The sequence below is a fragment of the Mustela nigripes genome, chromosome 1, assembly GCF_022355385.1.
Source record: "Mustela nigripes isolate SB6536 chromosome 1, MUSNIG.SB6536, whole genome shotgun sequence".
In the NCBI taxonomy this organism is placed as follows: Eukaryota; Metazoa; Chordata; class Mammalia; order Carnivora; family Mustelidae; genus Mustela; species Mustela nigripes.
The window spans coordinates 58,196,875-58,217,862 of record NC_081557.1 but is presented as its reverse complement, the minus strand read 5'-3'; positions in this window follow the sequence as shown (position 1 = coordinate 58,217,862).

Here is a 20,988-nt window from a genome sequence, read left to right as displayed (position 1 = left end):
CATTTGTCCCTGCCTTGGATAAGAGGTTGTCAAAAGGAGAGGAAGTCATCCCAAAGACCAGGAAGGTAGTGAGGAAGACTGTAAGAATCTCATCCATCCTGTTGTTCCAGTGGTTATAAACACAGTACATATTTATTACATTTAGTTAAGCTTTGTTGACTTTAAAGGTCCTTTTGATTTTAAGCCTTGTGGAAAGTTTAGTTGAACTTAACAGTTAAGTGCAGCCAAATATTGATATTCATCTCGAGCTGGTGACCCAGCTTGAGAATTTGGAGAAAGATTATAAAGTTGAAGAGAGACCTAGGAGTTAATTTTTTTTTTTTTTAAAGGGAATTTAGGAAGCATGGGGTAGCCTCGTAAGAGACTTAAGGGCCCAGGGTTAATTTGAGGTGTTCACAGCTGAAGTCATAGATGATTATATTTCAAAGAGATGAGTGAAATGGCTAGCATTGTATAACACATGTGATTCTTTCAAGACTACTAAGGACTGGTGAGTTGCTAAGTATTAGAATGATTAAGTATTAGAACTCTAATATCAAGGAATTGAAATGAGGGTTGGGTGGGGGAAGTTAAAAGAGCTAACATTTAGTGCACAGCTAATACGTAAAGGCATTGTGCTATGCCTTTACGTTTATAATTTTGTTTTATTCTCCCCACAGTCTTATAAGGTAGGTGTTCTTATTCTTCACAAATGTGGAAACAGTCTCAAGGAGGTTTGACTTGCTTGTCATAGCTAACAGGAGACAGCAGGGACTCAAGTCCAAGTTTTTAAAATTAAGGCCTTTACCTTTTCTGCACAAGCTTCTTCAGGTTTCTGGGTTTTGTATTTCTTTTTTTGGAAAAGATTTTATTTATTTATTTGACAGAGATCACAGGTAGGCAGAGAGGCAGGCAGAAAGAGAGGAGGAAGCAGGCTCCCTGCTGAGCGATGCAGGGCTTGAGATCCAGGACCCTGAGATCATGACCTGAGCCGAAGGCAGAGGCTTTAACCCTGAGCCACCCAGGTGCCCCTGGTTTTTGTCCTTCTGGAAAAACAGCACCAGGGCACAGGGCTTCCCTGTCATCCTTGGAGCCTAGAAAGTGGTGATATTTAGGGTCGACCAGCTCTTAAAAATATCCAGCATACTCAAGGACAGCTCTCCCAGCTTTCTGTATCTTCCTTCTGAAGTGGTGGGTCACCAGCTCGAGATGAATGGCTCTTACTAAAATACTGATTCCCCCTCCCCACCCCTTTTTTGCCTTTCCCTGGTAATTTATGAATGGCAATTTCTCTCTTAGAAGTGGCTCATCAAAGTCATCTGAGAAAATGCTGTTTGAAGCCAGCTCAGTTTGTGTATTTAATCCCTCTCCTTCCCCAACAAAGGGTCACTTCACATCATTTGCCCCGGATTCTGTCTTTGGGGTCCTGAGAGAGCTTGTTACCAAGCTCCCAGAGGCCTCCAGCTCTGAGGTTCTGACAGGATCACATAGAGGTCTCCACTATTAACCCCTTACGTTTCTGGCTCCTTCTTCATCTCTCAAAAGGTTTCCCCACGGGCATAAGCTATGGTGTCTTCTCAGGGAGTGTTTCCCCAGCTTATTTCGGAAGCAGGCCAGGCTTTTGGCTCTGGGCCTTTAACCCACTAGAAAGTTCCCACATGTGGCTGCACGAATAGCAGACTGTCCGCCAAATGGGTTGATGAATTATGGTAGTGGGGAAAGGTCTCCAGCAGGCTTTTTCTCTGCCCTGGTATTCCACAGTTTGGGCTATAGTGACATGGACAGAGGATGTGGTGTAAAGAGACTGGAGCTCAAGTCTTGGCTCAAGGCATAAATCTTGGGGCTGTGAGACTTGACCTGTTTGAGCCTGTGTTCTTAGCTCCAAATGAAGGACTGATGGCAACCCTAGCTTCGTACTGTTGTGAGAGGCAAATATCTCGATGTATAGTATTGACGTAGTGTATAACAAGCCCATAGAATGTATAACAGATGTCAGTGCTTGTTGTTATAAAACAAATTTGGCTCAATGAGAGACATTTCTGGAAACTCTCTGGCCCCAGTTCCTGGCAAATCTTTTCATTGCTCAAGTAGGCATGCATGGTATCATTCTCGTGTTTATTTTTGTAATCTTTTCATTTATAGTCATAAACACTCCTAGAAGCTTTGTGATTCTTAAGTATTTATCTCTGAAGACTCTGGTCAGGGTTGTACGCTCATACCCAGAGCTAGTTGCCTCAGAGTAATTATTTGGATTCTCAGAGCTGTATGTGGATCCATTTCCCAAGAAATCCTGGGACAGCAGAGCTGGCTGTGTATGATAAATGAGGTTTGTTTTGCTTGCTAGGATTCGGATGGTTGAGAACTCCTAAGGGTATTTGAGAGTAGGTAAACCCCAAAGCAGGACTATTATAACTTCGTGTATGTTTCTGGTAATGAGATGAGAAGAGTACCTTACTGTAAGTGGTTTGAGTTTAGAGCTAGAAGCCTTTGGAAACTGACAAGTCTTGTGTATTGTCATAAATTTGTTAGGATTATTACTCTGTTGTGAGAAATTTTCTAGGTATTCCTCAGACACTTGGGGATTGCTGCTTACTATATTCTTGCCATTTCAGATGGTTGTATTTCATTCTTCTTGGCTATGTTTATCAGAGCTCTTTGAATTGGTAAATGAGGGGCACTTGGGTGGCTCAGTGGGTTAAAGCCTCTGCCTTTGGCTCAGGTCATGATCCCGGGGTCTGAGATCGAGCCCCGAGCCTGGCTCTCTGCTCGGCAGGGAGCCTGCTTCCTCCTCTCTCTCTGCCTGCCTCTCTGCCTACTTGTGATCTTTATCTGTCAAATAAATAAATAAAATCTTAAAAAAAAAAAAAACACAGCACAAAACCAGAAACCCATCCTTTGAAATCGCACAAGGTATATGCCCAGGGGTGATTTATGGGTGCACGGAGAAGGAACATTAAAGGAATAATTGTTGGCTGTTTATTTTGGAAAAGTATGTGTACTGAGAGCAGAACCAGGGAGGTTTATTTTCTTTTACCTTCCTCCAACTTCCATTAGTGTTAATAGGATCATATATTCTAGACTTTACTTGAATGTTTGAATTGTTTTGGTATTGTATACGAGCAGCAAAAGGGAAAGAGGAACAGAATGCTGAAAGCTAAATTATTCTATATACCTTATTTTGGATGGGATTTATTCTCTTGAGACCATTAAAATTATCTGATTAGATTATTCTGATCGGTACATCTAGACAGCTTTATAATTTGTTTGTCTGAAGTGGTTTGTTCAGGGGATGGCTGAATGTGTTTTGTATTTGGTGGAACAAGGTGAGTCTTAATGCGGGTTATCTAAGCTTTGGGCCATCACAGGTGTCGCTGTTATCCAAAGGACCCATGGAACTGCGTGTTCCCTTGGGATAAGTTGACACTGGGGGCATCTGTTAGGCCATGATTTGATACACACTGACCCAACTTACCCTCCTGGTGGTAAGGGATTCAGTTCCTAAGGTTGCTGCTGCAGATCCATTTATTCAATTAAGCAAATAACAACTGAGGTCCTGCTGTTCCTTGGGTATTGTTTCAGTCTTAGAAATACTCTGTGTGAGGAGCCAGAATCAGACTGCTCGGAGAAACCCTGTACAGTTAGAGTGCTAAAATTTCTGGGTTTGAAGGGACCTTAGAGACAATCTAACCCAGGATCAGCAAGGACCAGAAAGTAAATGTATTTGATTTAGGGGGCCATATTATGGTCTCTGATGCAGATCATTCTTTTTTTTTTTTTTTTTTAACTATCATTTAAAAGTGTAAAGATCATTCTAAACTGAGGTGGGAGACATAAGCTGGATTTGGCCCATGAGCCATAGTTTTCCCACCCCTGATCTAACACATTCCCCCTCCCCTTTTTTAATCAAAGAAACTGAGAACCAGGGGGTTCTCTGTACAACCCTTCCCACCACCACCAGCAAGAACACATCTAGTTCTTGACCCTGCTCAATTGTTGACCTTTAATAAAGGATCCCCAGAGGTTCAGGCCCACAACTCAAATTGCCTACTTATGTGGCAAATACATAGTTTTGGTCCTGAGGGAAGAATGAATTTAATTATTCAGTAAGTCATTAGCTGCCTGCCACATTCCAGGCACTGTGTTTGGGACGGGTTGTAAAATTAGCAGGACAAAATCCCAGCCTTCCATCAGTTCAGGCAGGTATGATGCCCAAATGACAGCCTGTGGAGACCAGGAGTGGGTGTCTTTGGAGCAGAGGAAGGCACTCCTTCCTCAGTATGTGGGATGCTTCCATGGGTGTATAAATGAATCCACTCATTCATGTTTGGAAGCCACTACCCAGCCTATAGGAAGGGGAAAGAGACTTGGCTTCCTCCATACTTGCTTATTTTTTTCTGTGGGGACCGATACCTTATGATCCTATGTATGCATGGGTGGGTTATGAGATTAAAGGAACTAAGGTGAAAAAGGATAAAGACAGTTTATCTGGCACTGGCTTTGTTGTACCAGTTTATCCAGTCAGTGGCACTGAGACACAGATGAAAGCATGAAAGATCAATCAGAGAGCCTTTTAATATTTTCGAGCTGGAAGGGATTTTATAGGTCACTTGGCAGTACCCTTTCATTTAACAGATAATGAGCATGAGGCCCAGAGATGTCAGATTTCTTACTGTGGGTCGCACGCTAATTCATAGAATCTCAAGAGTTCTAAAGGCCCATAACAGATGGAGTAGAACTCTCCAAATAACAATAAAGAATAATAATCAGAGCCAACATTCTTGAAAGTTTATTGACATGCCTAGTAATACATATTAACCTCATTTAATTCTGACGATAACTCAATGTAATTGGGGTAAGATTACCATCCCCGTTTTACAGCTGAGGAAACTAAGCTGGAAGAGATTAAGTAAAATGTGTCCGAAGTCACCCAGTCATTAATAGTAGAGCCAGGATTCAAGTACCAAGCTCAAGGGCTTAACCTGCTCAGAGCCCTTTACTCCCACTTAACTGCGACAACTGAATGGGAGCTCAGTGACTGAGGAGACCCGTGCCAGGTCTGTGGATGTCTCATCTTTTGGCCAGATGTATATGCTAATATGCAGATGTGGGCCAGGAAAGCCTGTTGCTCTGCAGCTGTCTTTATAGTGCCCCAGAACAGTTTTGAGAATTAATGTGCACAGTAGAATTCTGTTTCAACATCAGAGTTCCCTTGAAGACAGAGAGCCTGGTTGGTAATTGGTTTCCCTGATTCTGCCGAAGTTTGTGGGGGCAACTGGAAGACTCTCTCTGCATGTGTTGCCTTCTTCCTGTTGCGCAATCATTTAGGTTTAAAATCGTAGTTTCAGGGGCACCTGGGTGGCTCAGCAGGTTAAGCCTCTGCCTTCGGCTTAGGTCATGATCTCAGGGTCCTGGGATCCAGTGCTTCATCGGGCTCTCTGCTTGGTGGGGAGCCTGCTTCCTCCTCTCCCTCTGCCTGCCTCTCTGCCTACTTGTGATTTCTCTCTGTCAAATAAATAAATAAATAAAATCTTAAAAAAAAAATAAAATTGTAGTTTCAAACTGTAGTGTGAGGCATCCTGGGGTGTGTGGGCCAAAGAACTGAGGGAGGCTGTAGGAAAAATTGGGCATGGATTTGGCTTTGATCCAAATAATGTCTAAAACAAATATCTTTTGCTGCATTAATTTTTTAGTTCTGATAAATGAGAACAACTGACTCATTAGATGTACAGTAACTGTGATGCTTGTGATGTTTTCTTTCTGTTCTTGCAGAAGTTGAATGTTTTTCTCACCTGACAATGGTAATACATGGATTTAGTTGGAGGTTTTTTGTTTTTTTAGCCAAACACATTTTTACAGATTTGTAGAGGTTATTCTAAGAAAACCCTCTACCTAGATTACTGTTTTGTTTATAAGGAGCACTATAGGCTTTCTTTGCCATTCATTCATTGTAAGCAGGTTTCTCTATATGGCAGAGGAAAGCCTGGGTTCTTAGATTTCAGCTCAGAAAGCTATATCCTTTGAACCTAGGCCCCTGGGTTGGGATGTATAAGTCAATACACAGCATTGATAATTGCTGCATATCACTTGGAGGAAGATACAAATTAAATAAAGAAGGCTTTCATTAGGTCATGAAAAAACAGATTTAGGCTCTCTTGGTAAGAATCTTGAGGGATTTTGCAGAGGGAAGAGATGTAATACAAGATAGTCTTCTCATTTGTAGGCTTTGAGAAATCCCTTAAAATAGAGAAACACATGAATATTTGTTTTCTAACAGAAAATAATTCAAAGACATGCCCATGTGTCTTGCCAAAGCTTTTTTTCTTTTCATGCTTCAGCCAACCCGCCAGAAAATTTTTTTTCTGATTATATCAGGAAGAAATCTCACTTAGTGATTGCACGCTGTTAATACCTGCTTTATTTTTATTTTTTTTTTAAGATTTTTATTTATTTGCGAGAGAGAGCATACAAGTGGATGAGGGAAGGGGCAGAGAGATAAGCAGGCTCCCCTCAGAGCAAGGAGCCTGATGCAGGACTACATCCTAGGACCCTGAGATCATGACCTGAGCCGAAGGCAGCCGCTTAACCAACTGAGCCACCCAGGCATCCCTATTTTTAAGAGTCTTAAGAATATCTCACAACCTACCATTTGTCTAGTTATTTCTCTGTTATTATATACAGGTTAAACTTTTTTTTTTTTAAGATTTTTATTTATTTATTTGAGAGAGAGAGAGATCACAAGCAGGCAGAGAGGCAGGCAGGCTCCCCGCTGAGCAGAGAGCCCAATGCAGGGCTCAATCCCAGGACCCTGGGATCATGACATGAGCTGAAGGCAGAGGCTTAATCCACTGAGCCACCTAGGCGCCCAGGTTAAACGTTTTTGGCAAGAATTCTAAATAGCTCATTTTGTGTACTCCCTATTGCTGTGTGAGGGGATGTTAGTTTATCCCATTATTGGTGATGCTCAATGCAAATAAACATCTGGCTAAAGTGGGGTCCTGCCAGATTTTGGAATCATAAAGGTGTCATTTCCTGGAGATAGATTTGTATTAAGTTTGGTACTAAAGTTCTCCCAGATATGTTAACATACATTTATTTTATTTTAGAAGGTTTTATTTATTTGAGAGAGAGTGTATGTGCATGAGCATACAGGGGAGGTGGACTGGCAGAGGGAGAGAGAGAATCCCAAGGAGACTCCACACCTAGTGCAGAGCCCGATGGGGGACTCGATCTCACAACCCTGAGATCATGACCTGAGCTGAAACCAAGAGCTGGCGCTCAACCAACGGAGCCACCCAGGTGCCCCTATCAATATTTATTTATTAGATACCTATTGTGCATCTAGCCTTATGTTTAGTACTGTGATGAATCTAAAAGAATTAGATAAAAAAGAATCTATCTGAAGGAATATGTAGGTTCCTTGAGAGGGTAAGTTATTTTTTAAAAAACTAACAAGTAAAGGAGTGGTGATTCTTAAGTTAACAACTAGTTTATAAAAACTTTTTATTGATGTATAATATACATAGAGAAAAGTACACTTGTAAGTGTAATAGCTTGATGATGTTATCAAACTGAGCACACCAATGTACCCAGCACCCAGATTAAGAAACAGAATTTAGGGGCACCTGGCTTAGTTCATTTATGTATTCAACTCTTGATTTCAGCTCAGGTCGTGATCTCAGGGTCTTAAGATCTAGTCCCATGTCAGGCTCCATGATGGGCATGGAGTTTGCTTAAGGTTCTCCATCTCCCTCTCCCTTTGCCCCTCCCTCCCCAAAGAAATGGAATATAAGCACATCTCAATAAGTCTGATTTTTAAAAAGATTTGTATTTATTTATTTTGAGAGAGAGAGAGCATGGCATAGGGGATGGGCAGAGGGAGAGGGAGAAGCAGACCTCCTGCTGAGCAGGGTGCCCTATTTAGGACTCATCTGAGGACCCTGAGGTCATGGCCTGAGTCAAAGGCAGACGCTGAACCAACTGAACCACCCAGGTGCTCATCAATGAGTCTGATTTTTGTGTGGAACTTATATCCAAATGATTGTTGACTTTTTCCATACCAACTTATTTATGAGTGGCCCAAAGAAATCAATATCATTTTAAGCCTAAAATGGTGTTCCCTAACTTGATTGGTTTGGGGATCTATGCAGCTTGATTCAGAGTAATTTTCACAATGTGCATCCAAGATAGTCTCTCCTTATTCATTCCTGTCTCAGAACAGAAGATGACCTCTCCTTTCGCATGGATAGCTTCTTCCCTCTGCATTCCACCCTGCCTCTCTTGACTTTCCTGGGTCTGGTCCTTCTCTTTCTTCCTTGTTTCTCCTCCATGTATCCTTGGTCTTTGGTTTCTCCTTTCCCTTAGGTTCCTTAGCAGTCATCCTCCTGGTTCTCCTCACCAGGCTGCTATTCTCCCTCTTTTTTGTCACCAAACTTCTTAAAAGACAAACTCCTCTTCCTCTCTAACCCGTTCATCCCAATGCCACAATTCTAGGGAAGTTCATAAGCAAACTCCTAGGTGTTAATCAGCCTTTTCTAAAGCCCTTGTTTGCTTAGATATTTCTGCTTCCTGTTGAAGGCTTTTTCTTCTTTTCTATGAGACTGTCTCCTTCCTTGGCTTCTATTTGTGTGCTCTTAGTTTTCAGCTACTACTCTGAGTACCCCTCTAACATTGAACTTCCCAAAGAAAGAACAGCAGTAATTCTGGCTTCTGTCGGTATGTCTGAGAATGACTTTTCTTAGGACCTTTCTTCATGGGTAATAGATAAATATCTGAATTTATCTGTGTTTGGAAGATAATGTTTTTAATGGCAACCGCTCAATGAAATTAATGTAAATTCTGTGTTACCCTAGTTTCTCAATGCTGTACCTGGTAAGAACTCAATATGTGTTTGTTGGAATCATTTAATCATTCAATTATTCATTTATACGTTCAATAAATATTTACTAAATGTCTAGTCAGTGAATTGATTGTTAAGTTCCACAGTAGGTTACATTTTTATTTATTTATTTTTTTAAGATTTTATTTAGTTGACAGAAAGAGATCACAAGTAGGCAGAGAGGCAGGCAGAGAGAGGGGGAAGCAGGCTCCCCGCTGAGCAGAGAGTCCCATGCAGGTCTCGATCCCAGGACCCTGAGATCATGACCTGAGCCGAAGGCAGAGGCTTTAACCCACTGAGCCACCCAGGCACCCCATAGGTTACATTTTTAAAATAACTAAACTTCTATCTAAATATGTATTCTTTATCTTTTTTTCTTTTCATTTTTGTTGATGTTTGCTTGTCCCCCCCCCCCCCCCCATTGAGCAATTACTAACTATATGACTCTTAGAGAAGTTATTTAACCTCTAGAAATCTTTACTTTTTAAAACAGGGATAACAGTGGTATCTGCCTCCTGGGTTGTAAAGATTAAGTGGAAAAAAAATGCACAGAGAGCACATAGCACATACTAGGATATAGCAATGACTCGATAGATATTAGTTATCATTATTATTCTTTTTTTAAAAAAAAGATTTCATTTATTTATTTGACAGAGAGAGAGATCACAAGTAGGCAGAGAGGCAGGCAGAGTGAGAGGGAGAAGCAGGCTCCCTGCTGAGTAGAGAGCCCGATGTGGGGCTCGATCCCAGGAACCTGAGATCGTGACCTGAGTTGAAGGCAGAGGCTTAACCCACTGAGCCACCGAGGTGCCCCTATCATTATTATTCTTGCTGTAATGGTTCAGTAGTGGACTTTGGTCCTCACGGCAAATTAAGCATTAGTCTTCCCATTTTTCTTTCTTTTCTTTCTTTCTTTCTTTCTTTCTTTCTTTCTTTCTTTCTTTCTTTCAGTCTTCCCATTTTTCCAAGAAAGTAATGGAGACTCAAGAGGATTTAAATAACTTGCCACAGGTCACAGAGCTAATAAATTGTAGATCTTGGATATCTGATTGATGGCTTGTGCCTTTTACAAAACTATATAAGTGTACACCAGTATATCCTATGCTTCCAGCATCTTGTAGGACACTTAGAAGTAAACTAGAAGTCACTTTAAAGCTTTTTTTTTTAAAAGATTTTATTTATTTATTTGACAGACAGAGATCACAAGTAGATGGAGAGGCAGGCAGAGAGAGAGAGAGGGAAGCTGGCTCCCTGCTGAGCAGAGAGCCCGACGTGGGACTCGATCTCAGGACCCTGAGATCATGACCTGGGCCGAAGGCAGCGGCCTAACCCACTGAGCCACCCAGGCGCCCTAGAAGTCACTTTATAGTGGCTGAAATAAGCTAATGCTGTTCTTTTGCTTTCAAAAGGTAGGACATATCAAGGAAGTTCTGCCTGATTGGGAAAACTCCAGCCCTAATGGTCAGATTTAACAAAGATTGTATCTTAAAACCACAGGATCTTAGGGCTAAGAAGGGTTTTAGGCTTAGAAGGATTTGCCCACCCAATTATTGAATTTTATTGCTAACCATCCAGCCACGGGGTCATTTGATTTATTCTTTAACACTTCCAATGACAGGAAGTCATTGCCACCTGGAGGCAGCTCTTTCCCCTTTCCACAGCCCTGACCACAAGACTATCCTTCTCCATCCAACATCCATCTGAACTTCTGTGTCTGCCTTCCACCTGTGGATTCCAGCTTAGTAGTGGATGGACACATGAAGTACGTGGAATCGCTGCTTCCTAGGTCAGCTTTTTAGATTCTTGATGTTTATTCTCCATTTTTCATTCTCAGCAGCTCTTCACCAGATTGAGCAGCTTCAAACCTTTCATTTACAGCTTCCCCAGAAAAAAAAAAAAAAACAAAAAACTAGATCTACTCTTTTTTTTCTTTTTAGTGTAAAAAAGAGTAAAATCCATGACTATCTCATGAGCATTTGGCTTTTCCTTCAGTCTTTCTCATTATGCTTGGTACTTCCTTCTACCCAGTTAGTCAAGCTAGGATCCTAGGAGTTTGTTTCTTTACTATTCACATAACAGTCCATCAGCTACTCTTTTTGGTCCTATCTCCAAATATAAAATTCATCTCTTCTACCATCACCCCAATCTAGTCACCAGATCCCTCTCCAATTTCTAACTCCAGCCCCCTCCTTGCCCACAACAAGTAGAGTTATCTCTCTTTTTTTTTTTTCTTAAAGATTTTATTTTATTTGAGGGAGAATGAGTGAGAGAGAACATGAGAGAGGAGAAGGTCAGAGGGAGAAGCAGACTTCCCAAGGAGCTGGGAGCCCAATGCGGGACTCGATCCTGGAAGTCCGGGATCATGACCTGAGCCGAAGGCAGTTGCTCAACCAACTGAGCCACCCAGGCGCCCTAGAGTTATCTCTTTAAAGCACAAATTCATGGCATTTGGGTGACTCTGTGGGTTAAGTGTCTGAGTCTTGATCTCAGTTCAGATCTTGATCTCAGGGTTGTGAGTTCAAGCCCTGCCTTGGGCTCTACATTGGGCATGGAGCCTACTTAAAAACAAAAACAAAATCAAAAGCCCAAATCAGATCATGTCAGTCCTGTAATTAAAACTATTCTCTGATTTCTCATTGCCCTTACAACAAAATTGAGACTCTTCTGTGGTCAGCAAGGCCCTGCGTCATCTCAAATATTCTTCCGTGTTATTCATTCAGCCTTGGTCCCTGGTGGCCTTTATGTTCTCTAGACATGACAAGCCTTCTCTGGCAGCCAGCCCTCACACTTCTTGTAACTTCTGCCTGCACTCTCTGCATAGCTTTGCAAATGGCTGGCTCATTCTCATCCCTCAGGTCTCAGCTCAGATACCACTTCCTGAGAGAAGCCTGCTCTGATCCCTCATCAAAGGCCCTAATCTCATTATTTTGTACCTTCCTTTCAGATCTGCCCTGCTTTTCTTGAGAACGTAAGTTCTTTGGTGACTGGACACCGGCCTTCATGTTAGCAACCATGTTTTCTCTAAGTGGCATTGTAGGTGCCCTTGGAAGGTACTTGATAAATATTTGCAGAATAAATAAATAGCTTGTAATTGACTGGGTGTAAGGGTGTTGGAATCATATTAAAAAAATGGATTTGATTCTGAAGTTGCCATTCCCTGTGTGATTTGGGGCAAATTATGTTACCTCTTTGGGCTTCAGTTACCTTATCTGTATAAAAGCAATCCTAGGGGCACCTGGGTGGTTCAGTGGGGTAAGCCTCTGCCTTCAATTAGGGTCATGATCTCAGGGTCCTGGGGTCGAGCCCCACATCGGGCTCTCTGCTCAGCGGGGAGCCTGCTTCTTTCTCTGTCTCTGCCTGCCTCTCTGCCTCCTTATGATCTTTGTCAAATAAATAATTAAAATCTTAAAATAAAAAGTCTATGACCTCAGTAAGTTAGGTTTAATCACTAAAAAAGAAAAAGTTTAAAAAAAATAAAAGCTATCCTAGACCAAAAAACAAAAAACAAAAAAACAAAACAGTCCTATCTACCTCATGAAATGTTGTGAATATTTTCTTTGGATGTTGTGAATATGAATTAAGATACTGGCTGTGAGTGTACCTGCCATAGTACCTGTCACATATTAGTGTTTGGTCTCCCTCCAAGCCTGGCACTTCATTCTAAACATGTATAGCAGAGCTCTGTCAAGTCTGAACTTAATTACTGGAATGGTTCCTGTGGTGTGCCTGGGAGTACCTGACCCATAAGCCTGGGGTGACATGTCTGCATCTTCTCTCGGGTATCACTTGCCTGGCTGGGAAGCTTTTTTTTTTTTTTTTTTAAGATTTTATTTATTTATTTGACAGAGAGATCACAAGTAGGCACAGAGGCAGGCAGAGAGAGAGTGGGGAAGCAGGCTCCCTGCCAAGCAGAGAGCCTGATGCGGGACTCAATCCCAGGACCCTGAGATCATGACCAGAGCTGAAGGTAGAGGCTTAACCCACTGAGCCACCCAGGCGCCCCTGGGAAGCCAGTTCTAACCCTGAATATCAGCTGTTGTGCTGCGTGATGCTACAGTCTGATAACCCAGAGGTACCAGGCCCAGATCCTTCGTTGGGGTGCTGAACACAGACCCCCAAAACACCATCAAACCTTACATTGTGTGGCCCATTTCTTGTCAAGATGGATTGGGATGTTCTGTCTAGACAGTCGTCTCCTTTGGGAAATCACGGTTGCTCTAAGAGGAGGCACATGGTCTACCGTTAAGAATACAAACTAGGCCTGTGAGCTGTTGGGGAGGGGAGGAGTTGCCGTGAGGTGGGTGGGCCAGTGCAGCCGAGCCTGCAGAAAGGAGCTGTCAGCTTCTGCACTCACAGGCATCTGGGGATCATTGCTGGGAGCCTTCTCCTGCACCCGTGCCGTGTTAACAGAGCTCCCTGTCCATAGCAAGGTACAGATGTCACTGTCAGCCTTCTCAGAGCCAGCGACTCTGTCCCCCCTTTGAGGAGTGCTTGGATGACTTGAAAGGTAACCCTGGAACGGGGACAGCCTGCTGGGGAGGGGGGGGGCTGAAGTCTTCATGCAGCTTGTCTGGTCAGTAGGACGACCTGCGTGACTCTCCTGTCAATTGTCAAGAGTGAGTGTTCTAACATGGGGCTCTAGAGTTAGGTAGACCTGGTTCATATCTTGGCAGTGTCATGACCTTGGCTGAGTTACTTGACCTCTTGCCTTAGCTTCCTCATCTAAAATGGGGATAATAAGGACTCCCTGTCTTACGTGATCGCTGTGAGGTTTAGATGATACAGTACACACAGAAATGTTAGTTGAGTTCCAGGCATAGTTGATGTTCAGAAACGAGTGTTCTTTTTATGAGGCAGGACAGGTTGGAATTTTGAGTTTATTCCTGATGAGCCTCACCCGTATTGAACTTGGGGCCTTGATTGTTTGCCAGCTAGGTCACTTGGGACAGCTTATTTAACCTCTCCACGTCAGTGTTTTTATCTGTCACATGAAGTTTATAATTGCCTCCTCCTAGTGAAGGTGAAATGAGATCAGGGTGCCTGACACATAGTAAGTGCTCAAAATCCTGTTTCTTCCACCTTTGGTTATTGAGTATCTGAAATACGGTCCCTTTAAGCTTGTTAAGATTCCTCACTAGCCTTGTATGCAGCTGTGTTCAGACAGCTTTGGCAGAAGGAAAAGCTTTTTTTTTTTTTTTTAAATAGACTGTTTCATAATCTTTTGGCTCAGATCTGTTGCTGCTGCACCGTGTGCTTCTCAGGGTCCCTGGGTCCTCTGTAATCAGCATGTACCTTGCCTCTCACCTAAACGACCCTGGAAAGTGGCTGCCCTGGAAGATGTTGCTGAATGCAGAATGGATTTTCCTCCCTGCTCTTTGGCTCTTTGGGATGAAACTGGCTCAGGGATTCTAGGCCGCAGGGGGGAGGGGCTGTTGGGCCTGGACTGCAGTTGGACTTGGTGGCTGAGAGTTTTCTGGTTTTCATTAAAATTCTCTGGCTGTCTTTCGGGATGGCTCATTGGATATGACTGTGCATTGGAGGTGGTTGTGCCATTCTCTTGGCTACACACACCCAGCAAATCACAGTGGCCCTGAGGACGAGAGAGAACTGAAGGTGGACAACAGGCTGGCTAAGGGGTATAGCTCAGCAGTCTGTGTGATAAGGGGCCCCTGTCTGCAGCTGTATAGCATGAGTTTTACAAACTCTTCAATACAGATGGGGAAGCAGACAGCCAAGCTGGGAACGAGTTGCCGAAAGAATCCTCTCACAGCTTACTCTTGATGACAGACTTGTTCTTCAGGGCAGATATAAGTTTCCTGGCAGCTGTCAGAGGGTCCCCAAATGTGACATCAGTGACTGCAATGAGTCTGATCTAATCATTTTTCCTTAGGTGCTTATGCCCAAGGGGCGGGGGGTGAGTGGCAGTTCTCGGAGAGTGACAGAAGATTCAGTTTTTTAAGAGTTAATTGCTGGTAGTTGAAATCTCACTTGAGTTTAGAATTTGAATGTGAAAATCTGGCTTCATATGATGACTCTGCTATTGACTTGCTTTGTGATCTCAGGCAACTTACTTCCGTGGGATAAATTATGTAAAGCTAGTGGCATATCATATGTTCTCAGCAAGGGCTAGATGTTGTGATAAAGTACGCTAGATTTGACCTGTCACTCCAGCTCACCGAGCTATATCCCAGTTCTGTCATCTAAAACATTTGTTCAGCATCCCTCCCAGCTTTGTGTCATTTAAGAATTTGAGGCAGATGTGTTCCCTAAGGCTCTTCTTTCACTGGAGAAATACATCAAAACCATATTATTATGTTTCCCAGTGAGACGCTTACAACGTTGGATATGTCATCCCTAGGTAACTTAGTAGGGAAAAGGAAGGATTTTTTTTCTGTCATTCTTGATGGATAGGTTGTGAGAAGGACATTTTAATTGATCTTGGGTATAAATGTTCCTTGACTCCCAAGAGAGCATCACTCAGGCTGCCATTTGCCTTCAGTGTAAACTCCATTTCCCATCTTCTCTCCTTTTACTCTACTCTTCAAACCCTGTGTTCTAGCCAGAGTGGACTACTCACAAAGAATAATTACTGTGGACACTATTGGGTATACTGAAAAGTGTTCTAAAATGGATTTACAGCTTGAAGAAGAACAATAAAAAGAAAATTGGGCATCCACCATTCAGCTTATAAAATGGAATGCTATTGGTGCCTTAGAAGCTGCTTTTGTACCTTCTGCCCCCAAATCATGTCCTCTTCTCTCCTCACCAGAGTCAGTGATTATCCTGACTTCTGTGTTGATCATTCCCTTACTTTTTTCTTTAATGATTTAACTATTCATGTTTATATTACTGAACTGTATATTGGTTAGTTTTTTTTTAAAGATTTTATTTATTTATTGGACAGAGAGAGAGATCGCAAGTAGGCAGAGAGGCAGGCAGAGAGAGAGGAGGAAGCAGGCTCCCCGCTGAGCAGAGAGCCTGATGCGGGGCTCGATCCCAGGACCCTGGGATCATAACCTGAGCCGAAGGAAGAGGCTTAACCCACTGAGCCACCCAGGCGCCCCTGGTTAGTTTTTTAAAACAAGGAGCAAGCACAAATCTAGCAAGCTTTGTAAGAAAAGGGCAATAGTGCCACTACTGGGTTTAAAAATAAGCTGATTTGGGTTCATATTGTGACTTTAGCTTCCCTAGAGGTTACAAAAGTCCTAATAGGGCAGTCAGTGGACAAGGCTGTAAGTGGATCCTAGGAAATTTAAAGCCCACCATTATTAGGGCATCTGATGGCCATAGTGTGGGTCAGGCACTGAGCATCTGGTAGGGTGTGGTCATAGAGAATGGACTCTTCTGTCTTCTCTACCTCTCATTTTTCCAGCTGTCAGGGAGTAGGTCAGAGCAAAAACTTCCTTGTGGGGTGAAGTGAATGCCATCAGCTAATGCACACAGTCAGCCTGGAGGGGCCGAGCAGGTGCTTTATTAGCACAAGGTCGAGACCAATAGAGTCAGAAAAGAGTCTGAACCAAGTTTGCCTATCATTCTTGGGCAGGTTAAAAAGAGAGTATGCAGTTACTATCTGGAATTCTTTTTACCTAAAAATGGACCCCTAAATCTAATCAAGCCCCTATAGCTAACTTTGATTTATTGGAAAGATGGAAGAAATTAAACTACACTCTAAGGAAGCGAACAGATAAATGCAGATTTTTTGACAACTGATTTGGCTTTTGCAACAAGTCAGTGACATGAAAAAAATAATGTAACTTAAAAATTATAATCAGTGTAATGTTTGAATCTTTTTGGTTCAGGTAGTCTATGTGTTAGTCTGCAAAGGCTGCCATAACAAAATACCACATACTGCGTAGCTTAAGCAACAGAAACTTATTTTAATTTTTAAAAAGTTTTGAATTGGGGCTTCAGGGTGGCTCAGTGGGTTACAGCCTCTGCCTTCGGCTCAAGTTATGGTCCTAGGGTCCTGGGATCGAACGCCGCATCAGGCTCTCTGCTCCTCTGGGAGCCTGCTTCCTCCTTTCTCTCTCTGCCTGCGTCTCTGCCTACTTGTGATCTCTGTCTGTCAAATAAATAAGTAAATAAAGTCTTAAAAAATTAAAAAAAAATTTTTTTTTTAAGGGAGAGAGACATTAGAGAGAAAGAACACGAGTTGGGGAGAGAGCAGAGAGGAGGGAGAGGGACAATCTTAAGCGCTTTCCACACTCATCCTGTAGCTCAATTTAGGGCTCAATCTCATGACCTTGAGATTATGACCTGAGCTGAAATCAAGAGTTGGACCAAATTTAACCAAGTGAACTGCCCAGGTGCCTCAGAAATTAATTTTCTCACTATGCTGGAGGCTGGAAGTCTAAGATCAAGGTGTAGGTGGGTAGGTTTTCCCTGAGGTCTCTCTCTTTGGCTTAGAGATGGTTGCTGCCTTCTTCCTCCCTCCTCACATAGTTGTCTTCTGTATACTTGTGGCCCCAGTGTCTATATGTTTTAATCTGTTTTCTTCTTGTAAGGATATTAGTCATGTGGGATTAGGGACCACCTTGAAGGCCTCATTTTAACTTAGTTACTATTTAAAAGGCCCTATATCCAAGTATAGCCCCATTCTGAGTACTGGGCGGGGGGTGGAGCTTCAACATATAAATTTGGGGGCCAGGGGAGACACAATTCTAATTATAAAAATAGTCTAATTATAAAAAAGCATTTCAGGGGCACCCAGGTGGCTCAGTGGGTTAAAGCCTCTGCTTTCTGCTCTGGTCGTGATCCCAGGGTCCTGGATTGAGCCCCGCATTGGGCTCTCTGCTCAGGAGGGAGCCTGCTTCCTCCTCTCACTCTCTCTTTCTCTCTCTGCATACTTGTGATCTCTCTCTGTCAAATAAATAAATAAAATATTAAAAAAAATTTTTTTAGAGATGTTGGGGAAGTTTTATTATGGCCTGATATCAAGGGTTTGCCGTTAGTTTTTCTAGGTATGATAATAATATTGTGATGATAGAGAATGAGTAATATAGAGGTGGATTCTGAAGTACGCTAAAATGAAATGGCATGATACGGAATTTGTTATAAAACATTTAAACGAAGAAAAGTAGAGAAAAGGGAGTGATTAAGTTAACAGGCCAAAATGTTCATATTTTGAATTAATGATGAGTATCAAGGGCTACTTTTCAGTATGTTTGAAAATTTTCTAATCATATATTTAAAATATTTAGATCAACAACACCAAAGAGCGTTTAATGCGGAGGGTTTTTGGTGATGAACAGCTTCAATATGTCTGTCCCTTGAGCTCTACTTCTGAAGTCTGGTTAGTTTCTTCATGTGGTGTTCATTTTGGGGTCCTCCACTGACTGTCTCTACTCAGTCCCTCTGTTCCTTGTATACCAGTTGGTGAAGGATATCCTTCGGGAACTTCTTAGGTGAATGGAATTTGAATTTCTAAGATCTTGTATATTTGAAAATATTTTTGTTCTGTTCTCATACTTGATACATAGTTTGGTTAGAAATAATTTTCCTTCAGGATTTTGAAAGTATTGCTTCATTGCCTTGTTTTTATTGATGCTGTTGAGAAGTTGGTGTTGAGAAATGTTTTAATTTCTTACTCTTTATATGTAGCCTGTTTGATTTTTCTCCTTTCTGAAAGCTTATGTAATCTTTTCTTTACTGTTTCCTGAAATTTCACACTGTGTTTTGTGTGCAGGATGCTTTGAATCAGGCAAAGTTGCATGCCTTAGTTCTTCAAAGTTTTATCAAATTATAATTTTTCTTTTTTTCTATTTCTTCTTGGGAATTTCTTTTACGTTTTAAAAAGATTTATTTATTTTTGGAGAGTGCGAGCACATTCACATGTGAGAGTGGGGAGAGGGGCAAAGGGAAAGAATCTTCAAGCAGACCCCCCCACTGAGCATGGAGCCTAATGTGGGGCTCCATGTCATTACCCATGAAATCATCACCTGAGCCAAAACCAAGAGTTGCTGCTTAACCGACTGTGTCACCGAGGTGCCCCTTGGGGATTTCTTTTATTCAGATATTGAACTTTCCCTACTAGTCCTCTAGACTATTCTTAACTGCTTCTGTTTTCCAATCTTTGTCTCGTGATTCTAGTCTCCAGAAGATTTTCTCTACTTCATTTTTTAATCCTTTTATTGAGGTTTTTTGTTGTTTCTGTTTTTGTTTTAAAATTTCTGCCTCTAAGTTGTCAATTTACAAGAGCTCTTTTTTTGTTTTCTTGGTGTTTCCTTTATATAGCATCCTATTTGCATTTCGTGGCTATAATTTTATTTCATTTTTGTGAGAATATTAATGCTATTTCCCTCCCATCCTGCTCCCTGCCTCATATATAGTATCTATTTCCTTCAAGCTCCGTGTGTGTGTGTGTGTGTGTGTGTGTGTTTGCTCTGGTGTGTATCTTTATTAGAGGCGTTCCCAAGATGTCTTTGAATGTGATCCTTGGCTGTGTGGTCTAATTAAGGGTGGGGGGTAGGGAGACGGTAGGTTAAAAAAACAGAAAACAAAAACAACTGTTGAGACCTTGAGTGGTAAATGAAGGAAGCTGCTCACAAAAGACCACAGAGTATATGATTTCATTTATATGAAATTTCCAGAATAGGCAAATCTGTAAAGACAGAGAGAATAGATTAGTGGTTGCCTGGGGCTGGAGTGTGGGCTGGGGGTCCGGGGGCGGTATATGGATGGAGTGACTGCTAATGGGTAATGCTTTCTTTGGGGTGATGAAAATGTAAAATTTATCATGGTGATGGTTTAGAACTCTGTGACTATACTAAACACCACTGAATTGTACACTTTAAAAGAGTAAATTGAGTGAGTTTATCTTAATGAAGTTTAATGTTATATCTTAATCAACCACCCAGTGATGATGGTTGTACAGCTCTGTGAATATACTAAAAATCACTGAATTGAGGCACCTGGGTGGCTCAGTGGATTAAAGTCTCTGACTTCGGCTCGGGTCATGATCCTAGGATCCTGGATCCTTGATCCTAGGATCAAGCCCCACATCCGGCTATCCCCTCTCACAAAGGGAACCTGCTTCCCCTTCTCTTTCTCTGCCTGCCTCTCTGCCTGCTTTTGATCTGTCTGTCAAATAAATAAATAGAATCTTTGAAAAAAAAATCACTGAATTGTATACTTTAAAAGGGTGAATTGAGTATGGGAGTTAATATCTTCATGAGGCTGTCCAAAAAACCCAAAAAGCTGTCAAGAAACTGACTGTGGGCTGGAGATCATTAACCGTGGGCCTCACTGAAGTGGTGATGGGGTGGGCTGTTTGTTGGAAACCCCTGAGGCAGCATCTTCACGTTTTCCTCCGTTCCCATCTCTTTGCTGGGAGGGGCAAGAGGGAAGTCTCTAGAGGAGAGGGACTAGGACACTGTTGAACTTCACCTTCAGCAGACATAGTGCCCTTGTGTTTTTTATGTTCCCCGTTAACCATACTGGGTACTCCTGGACCGAGCCACTCTTACTTTTTATTATGGAAAATTCCAAAGATTACAAAGTAGAGAGGACAGTGCAATGAATCCTCATGTTCCTGTCACCCAGGTTCACCAGCAATCGTTTCATCTGTGTCCCTCCCACCCCCTCTCCCCAGATTATTTTAAAACAAGTACTGGACATTTTTGTTTTATGCTCTCTAGCATCTAAGCTTCAGAATTCTGTCACTGAGGAGGAGGATCTAGGATTTAACTTCTTTTCAAGCAGCTTTCCATCTTTTCTTTAGCTTCAGCTTCTGCCCCGCTGCTCTAGGAGCGTGATGACTGCCCGTCCTGGGCCTGGTGAGAACCCCGTGGTTCCCATCAGCTGCACACTCAGCTTTCCCTGCCTCTGGTTTAGGATTCAGATTTCTTGCATCTGCTGTCAGATACTGTGTGTTCATCTGTTTCCCAAGCTTCCAAAATTTGACACCATTATCTTCTCTTTCCCTGAACTTACAGTTTTGTTATTAAGACAAAGAAGTCTTTAGTGGATTTTTGTAGGGTTTTGGGAGTAAGTGAAATTAGATGCAGCTGTTCAGCATGCTACTTTCTCAGGAAGATCAGCTGCTCCCCCCGCCCCCCGCCCCAGTTTTGCCCTCTCCTACCCGATTCTATTCAATCGTACCTAGAACCCTATTGGTAGATAGATACATAGGTAGA